Source organism: Triticum aestivum, chromosome 4D (assembly GCF_018294505.1).
Source record: "Triticum aestivum cultivar Chinese Spring chromosome 4D, IWGSC CS RefSeq v2.1, whole genome shotgun sequence".
Lineage (NCBI taxonomy): Eukaryota > Viridiplantae > Streptophyta > Magnoliopsida > Poales > Poaceae > Triticum > Triticum aestivum.
In genome coordinates, this window is record NC_057805.1 from 295,458,987 (window position 1) to 295,466,506 (window position 7,520).

Consider the following 7,520-nt stretch of genomic DNA (forward strand, 5'->3'; position numbering starts at 1 on the left):
AATCACTCTATGGGTTGAGACAGACCCCTCGCACTTGGTTTTTGCGCTTTCATCCATACCATTCTCTTGTTGGGTTTTGTCTCTTCCAAATGCGATACGTCGCTGTTTATTCTTCATCGTGGCTCCTCCGTTGCATACCTATTACTCTATGTAGATGATATTATTCTCACTGCCGACACCCCTTCCACCCTCTCGTCCATCATCTCCTCTTTGAAAACATAATTTGCCATGTCTGATCTTGGTGACACCCACCACTTCCTTGGAGTTAATATTACCCGCAACATCTCGGACATGTTTCTCCCCCAAGAATAGTATGATCTAGAAATTCTGGATCACGCGAACATGTTGTATTGCAATCCTATTTCTACTCTGGTAGACACCAAATTTAAACTTTCCGCTCTTCATGGTGATTCCCTACCCAACCCGACCCTCTACATGAGTCTAGCTGGTGCCCTTCAGTACCTTCTCGTAACTCGCCCGGATATTACCTACGCCGTGCAACATGCTTCTTTTTTGTGCATGAACCACACACATGTCATCTCCAGTTCGTCAAAAGGATTTTACAGTACCTCAAGGGTACTTCCCACTTCAGCCTCCAGCTCTACAAATCACTATCTCAGGATCTTGTCGCCTACTCTGATGCGGATTGGACAGGTTTCCCCAACACCGTGAAGTCCATCTCTGGCTTTTTTGTATTCCTTGGCTCAAACTTGGTCTCCGTGCCGTCTAAATGACAACACACGGTATCTTGTTTGAGTGCGGAGTCGGACTACCGCGTTGTCGCTAACCGTGTCACTAAAACCACGTGGATTCGCCAGCTCTTTCAGGAGTTACGATGGCCTCCCTCTTGCGCCACACTTGTGTGCCGCGATAACATTAGGGCAACATACCTCTCCTCTAATCCCGTGCAACATCAACGCACGAAGCATCTCGAGATCGACATTCACTTCATCGGAGATCACGATCGCGTCACAATTGATGAGGCTCGGGTACTGTACATTCCTTGAGGATCCCAATATGCTGATGTGTTTCCAGAGGTCCATTTATAGTCTTTTTTGCAGAGTTTTGAGCCAGTATGAGCGTCCACCCGGCTAGCGTTCCGACTGCAGAGTGTGTTAGTGTGTCATTGTACTCCCTTCGTTTCAGTTTACAAGTCCTACGCGTATATCTAGGTTGCCAATTTTATCACCCTAATATAAACTATGTAACACAAAAATTATACCGTTTGAAAATAGATCTGAAGTTTATATTGGTATATTTTTTGTAATATATGACTTGTATTAGGTTGGTCAAATTGACGATCTAGGGGTACGCGCACGCCCTGTAAACTGAAAGAGAGGGAGTACATTACATGTGTGTAATCTTTATCTGTTGTAACCTCCTCCTAGTGTGTAGAATCCCAATAACCACTACTTGTACATGGCATGCGTGCCTACTATCTCGGCAGTCCACTCTATATGTAATCTGTAAACTTCTTTGTTTTTCATCTGGTTTGGATTGTTTACCACGAGTGTCACGTGGTTGCAATCTGTAATTCCGGGACAATCAATACGGACATTGCACTGCATATCCATCCTCTATCTCTTTGATATTTCCCCACCCTTGTACTTCTTTCAACTAAAAAAAAATACCATTTCTTCCGACGAGTTAAACAAAAATGAAAATTTTTATGGACAACACAAGCCATCCCAAAAAGAAATAAAAATATAGAAAACCACACTCCTTCAACCTTGCAGCACAACCGCCGGCGGTCCAGCGACGGAGCCACCCTTGTGCCCCTCCACTGCGCTCGGCTCGCCGAAGGCCGCAACCCGGCAGAGCGGGCACGTGGAGTTGGTCCGGAACCACCGGTCGATGCACTCGACGTGGAACCGGTGTCTGCACCCAGGCAGGAGCCGACCCTTCTCGCCGTCCGTCATTTCGGCGAGGCACACCGCGCACTCCACGTCGCGCCGTGCCGCCGTGAACGAATACCGGCAGCAACATGATATTTCTCTGCCTCAGCGTCGCCGCCACCTTACCGCCACCGGAGCCGGAGGGGAAGGAGACGGGCAGCATGTCCTGTGGGCGCGCGGACACGGTGAGCTTGTACAGCCGCCAGAAGCACACCGCGAGGACGGCCGCTACGCCGAACGACACGAGCACCGCGTACGCACGGAACCTGATGTCGCTGCTCAGCGAAGAGGAATCCATCTCAGAGCTCGACATATTCTGCGCTGCCCGTATGGGTGTATACCCGGTCCTGGTGCCTTTGTGTCTTCACTCTTCTCAACGATGTGGAGATCAATGGCGAAGAGCTGAAGACTAGTAAGAACTTGAGAAATGTTTGTGTCCGCTCGACGCCGTGTGCGACAACATAAGATGATATATTTTGCGCCGGACTAGCTACACGTAGGCAGTCCGTGTACTAAAATATGTTATCTTTGGGCCCCGGTTAGGTGACTAGAGAGCACACGGGGCATATTCCCCACATGCTGCTGCTACGCGACGAGGAGAAAATGTGTGCAGGGTGATCAAAAGTAAAACAATTCTAGATACATCAAAGTCTAGAGTCGATCTTGTAGCTAGGCGGCTTGTCGTCCACGTTCCGATCTGCCGCAAAAGTAGGAGAGTGCGACCTTACGAATGGGAGTTATTATAATACTTCATCCGTTCTAAAATATAAGATATTTTTGAAGTTTTTTTTTGCGGAAAGACATTTTTGAAGTTTAAATTAAACAGAAAAAACGTTTATACTCCCTCCGTCAGTACAACATGGTAGAGATTAGGAGGCACTAAAAAACGCCTTTAAAAGGCCCAAAAACGCCTTCAAAGATATAACAAGGCATTATAGAAAAATGCTAGAGACAGTCCCGAATGGAAAGACCTATATAGGCACTTTGAGAAAATGCCTTCGATGCTCAGACTTTTAAGGGCATTTTTGAAGAATGCTTCTGAAGATCTTTGAGGGCGTTTCGAAATACGCCTATAAAAATAGAACATTACCAGTCTGGGCAGAGACTTCACACACGCACGCGAGTCGCCCGTCGACTTGACTACTCTGCGCTTGCTACTTCGTTGGGCAAATTTGATAATTTTGACCACGGGACGAAATCATTTCACAGAATGAACTGGGTGCGAAACTATTTCACTCCCCTGACCTTTTTATGTAGCGCCCGCCACGCCGGCGCCACACCTTACTGTGCAGCGCCTAGCGCGGCGGCGTTGCACTCCTGTCCACCGTGGCAGCCCCTGGGCCCGCACCCAGCAGTGCAGCGCCTCCGGGCTAGGCGCCACACATGTAATGTGCAGCGCCTAGCGGCTAGGCGCTGCACTGTGACTTATCCAGCCACTTGGCTGGGCCCCCCCTCCCCCACCCCCTCCCCCCACACCACACACTCTCTCACTCTCTCCCCGAGCTTTGCCCCCTCTCCCACTCTCTCCCCCTCTCAAATCTTCTTCCAAATCTTGCAAATTTGAAGAATTTGTCCGTGGATTTCGAAGTCAAACCCTCCCTCAAGGTAATAATCTCCGATCCCCTTGTTTTGATCCAAGTAAAGTTCTCCCATTGCTCATTTGTTGCTAGTTTGGGGAAACCCTAGTTTTGTTTGGATCTAGAGATTTGCATGGAGATGTGAGATGTTTGTTTGCCAATTTCTATGATTAGGCTTTGTTAGTATGCTAGGGTTATTCTTATGGGTGTTCTTATGTTGGTGCTAGGGCTAGGGTTATGGTTAGGGTTATGGTTATGGTTAGGGTTAGGGTTATGGTTAGGGTTAGGGTTGTTGTTTCATATATATATTAGGGTTTGTATTCCGTGTTAATCCTTGGATTAGTACTCATGGAAGCAATGTTACCTTGTGTTCTTTGAATGCTTATAGGGATGGGAAGAACATGTGTGTTTGTTCATCATGGGGACAAAGACGCCTTTTTGAAAGGCTATAAAGAACCGGACCCGGATGAGCTTGACATGGTGTTTGATAGTAGTCCTAGCTATGCGGAGCTCTTGCAACAAGTTAGGAAAGATTTGAATTGGATGGATCCTAGTGATATCATTGAGTTGGAGGGAAGGCATAATGTTGGTTTTGGAATGCACATCCGTTGGAAGACAATGCGTGTCAACTCGGAGCAACGTTGGGTTGCATACAAGGAGACGGTGGCCGAATCACTAGACAAGGCTCTTGAGTTATTTGCAACGAAGAAGGTTGATTCAAGTTTGCATTTGGACTTGAACCGGAACCCCTCCCCTTTGGTTGCTAGTAGCCCCCCACCCTTGAAGCGAGATGAAATTGTTGAACCTCTTTTGACCCAAGAAGTGAGGCCAACATTGAGCCCGTATACAAACAACCAAGATGAATCTTTGCAAGAGGACAATGATGAGTATGCGGACGATGACAATGAAGTTGATCTCCATGACAACAATGTGGGTGATCTCGACAAATATCATTTGCAAGAGACAATGGACCATTCCATCCCTTTTTCCCGTGCATATGCATCGGACTCGGATGACGATGGTCCCGATGAACAAGTTGATGCGGAGGGGTTCACGGTGAAGGAGGCCGAAGCTTTCGAGAAGGTATTTGGTCGGGATCATCGGACTACATTGTTCAAGGATGTTAGTCTCGCGGATGAAGCCGTGGTAGATGGTGGCCAATGTGTACCTCTTGGGGTTAGGCCAAGCTCTCACCGTGATTTGGTAGACGACAAGAACCGGATTGCTAAAGGTTCTAAGTTCGACAGCTTGTTGGAATTGAAGATGTGGCTCGACAACTACTCGGTTACGCATTATCGTCCACACAAGGTGGTGAACTCGGACGTCAATGTGCGCTACACGGTTGCATGTGCATGTGAAGATGAAAAGGAGGTCCAACTTGGACTTACAAGAGGCCGTGGTGGTGGTAGAGCTCGTGGAAAGGAGGTCCAACTTGGACTTACAAGAGGCCGTGGCGGTTGTCCGTGGATTGTGCGTGCAAGACCATGGAAAGGAGGTCCAACTTGGCATGTAGTGAGTTGTGTGCCAACTCACATGTGCCAAGGCAAAAGGGTGGATGGCAAGATTGTGTCCCAAGACCACAAACAACTCACGTCCGAGTTCATCGCTTACAGGCTCTCCAACTCAATATCCACACTTCCAACAATGAGCGTCCAACATGTCATTGACCTTGTGAAAGCCATCTTTCATTACAAGGTGAAATACGGCAAGGCATGGAAGGCGAAGCAAGCCGCATTTAAGATGTTGTATGGTACATGGGAGGAAGCATACAACCGAATCCCTAGGTTGTTGTTAGCCATGGCCGCGACAAACCCGGGCATGGTTCATGTGGTCGAGCCTCATGGGCACCAAACAACGGTTCATGAAGGAAGGAAAGTCAGAGTATTTGGCCGTGCTTTTTGGGCGTTCGAGCAATGTGTGAGGGCTTTCGAACATTGTAGGCCGGTCATCGCAATTGATGGCACGTTCTTGACCGGACAATACAAGGGCACCTTGTTGGTTGCGATAGCAAGTGATGCCAATAACCGGGTGTTGCCATTGGCATTTGCTTTGGTTGAGGTGGAAAACAATGACAACTGGGAGTGGTTTCTGCATCTTTTGAGGACAAAGGTGTTACCCGCTCAAAGGGAAATTTGTGTCATATCGGATCGGAATCAAGGAATTCTTAACGCCGTGGAGATTGACATTCCCGGGCATGCTCCGTTGCACCATCGATGGTGCATGAGGCACTTTTGTTCGAACTTCTATAGGGCATGTGGCCTTAAGGAGTTGGCCGATGATCTTCAAGATTGTTGTCTCGCTTTCTCCGATAAGCGCTTCGCCACTTTGTACAACAAATTGCTCGCACACAAAAAACTTGATCCCGGGGGTCAAGAATTTCTCAATAGGCACATTCAATACCGAAACAAGTGGGCACGTGCTTTTGATGAAGATGGCCGGAGATACGGTCAAATGACAAGCAATATGGCCGAATGCTTCAATAGGGTGCTCAAAGGTGCACGTGGATTACCCGTGACGGCAATAGTTCAATACACATTTGACAAGATGAATGCGTACTTTGTAAAGTACTCGATGGAAACCGATGCACAGATAGCGGTGAGAACCCACGGAAGTACAAGTACAAGTTCCCACCCAAAATTGATGAATGGTTGGTATTTCAATCATAGAAGGCGGACTCGGAAGAAGCTATATTATATGACAACGAAGAGTGGAAGTATGAAGTGAAAGAGCCAGGAGGAACCACAAACGATGGCCGGCAACATGGAGGTCGGGCTTTCAAGGTGTCGTTAACACAATGTGATTGCACTTGCGGGAGGCCATTGTTGCTTCATCTCCCATGCTCACACTTGTATACCGCCGGTCGCGTTAGGAATGTGGACATCAATCACCCACGCACCGTGAGGGAGTCGGAGTTCTCAATCATGATGCTCAAGAAAACATGGGCTCCCCGCTTTCACCCATACTTTGACCAATCACAATGGCCGGAGTATCATGGAGTTCAACTATGGCCGGATCCGGAGTTGAAGGTTGTTAAACGGGGTAGACGTAAGACAAAGCGTCTTAGAGGCGACATGGACGGATGGGGCCATGGTGGGCGCCGCGAAGCGGGCAACGACCAATTCCAAGAGCCTCGTGAGAGCTCCCGTTGTGGGGAGTGCAAAGGTCATGGCCACAACAAAAGAAAATGTACGAAACCAAGGAAAAGGTCCAAGAAAAATGATGCAAGCACAAGCCAACAAGGAGCTACACAAGGGAGCCAACCAAGTGGTAGCCAACAAGTGCCAAGCCAACCAAGTGGTAGCCAACCTAGTGGTAGCCAACAAGTGCCAAGCCAACCAAGTGGTAGCCAACAAGTGCCTAGCCAACCAAGTGTTAGCCAAAGAGGATCTAGGCAACAAAGAGGTCGGCAACTTGGACTTACAAGAGGCCGTGGTGGTGGTAGAGGTGGTGGTGGTGGTCTAGGCCGTGGTGGTGGTAGAGCTCGACATGGTGGTAATGGCCGTGGTGATGGTCTCGGCCTTGGTGATGGTCTTGGCCTTGGTGGTGCACTTGGCCGTGGTGATGGACAAGGGCAAGTTCGTTATAGAGGAATGTTTGGATACCTAGATGGACCGTTTCCGTATGTTCCTCACTAACTATAATGTATCATATGTTCTTGTTTTTTCATATGTTCTTCTTTTTCATATGTGCTTCCATTTGTTCTTATTGTCCTTACTAACCATTATGTTTCACTCATTGTAGGTATGGCGGCTTCCCAACCCAACAAACCAACGATGAAGGAGGATGGCGAAGATGAGATGGCGGGATGGTGGGAGAAGGCTGCGAAGAAGCTTAGAGAGGAGGATGCAGCCAAGCTAAAGAAGAAGAAGGAAGAGGAGCTTGAGAAGGAGAGGAAGCGAAAACAGACTGCGGCAAATGCGATGCGCGCTAGGGAGCAAGCGTTGATGAGGAAAGTTGAGGAGGCACAGAAGAAGCGTCAACAGGATTTTGAAGAAAGAACCATGAAGCTTTGGGCAATTGCAGCTAAAAAGAAGAGAGGGACAATCAG

At 48.2% G+C, this 7,520-nt stretch overlaps 1 pseudogene; it reads right to left on the reverse strand.

Annotated features, from left to right (window-relative positions):
- Nucleotides 1–1,724: 1,724 nt before the first annotated feature.
- On the reverse strand, nucleotides 1,725–2,231 carry LOC123099922 (putative RING-H2 finger protein ATL61; annotated as a pseudogene).
- Nucleotides 2,232–7,520: the final 5,289 nt, after the last annotated feature.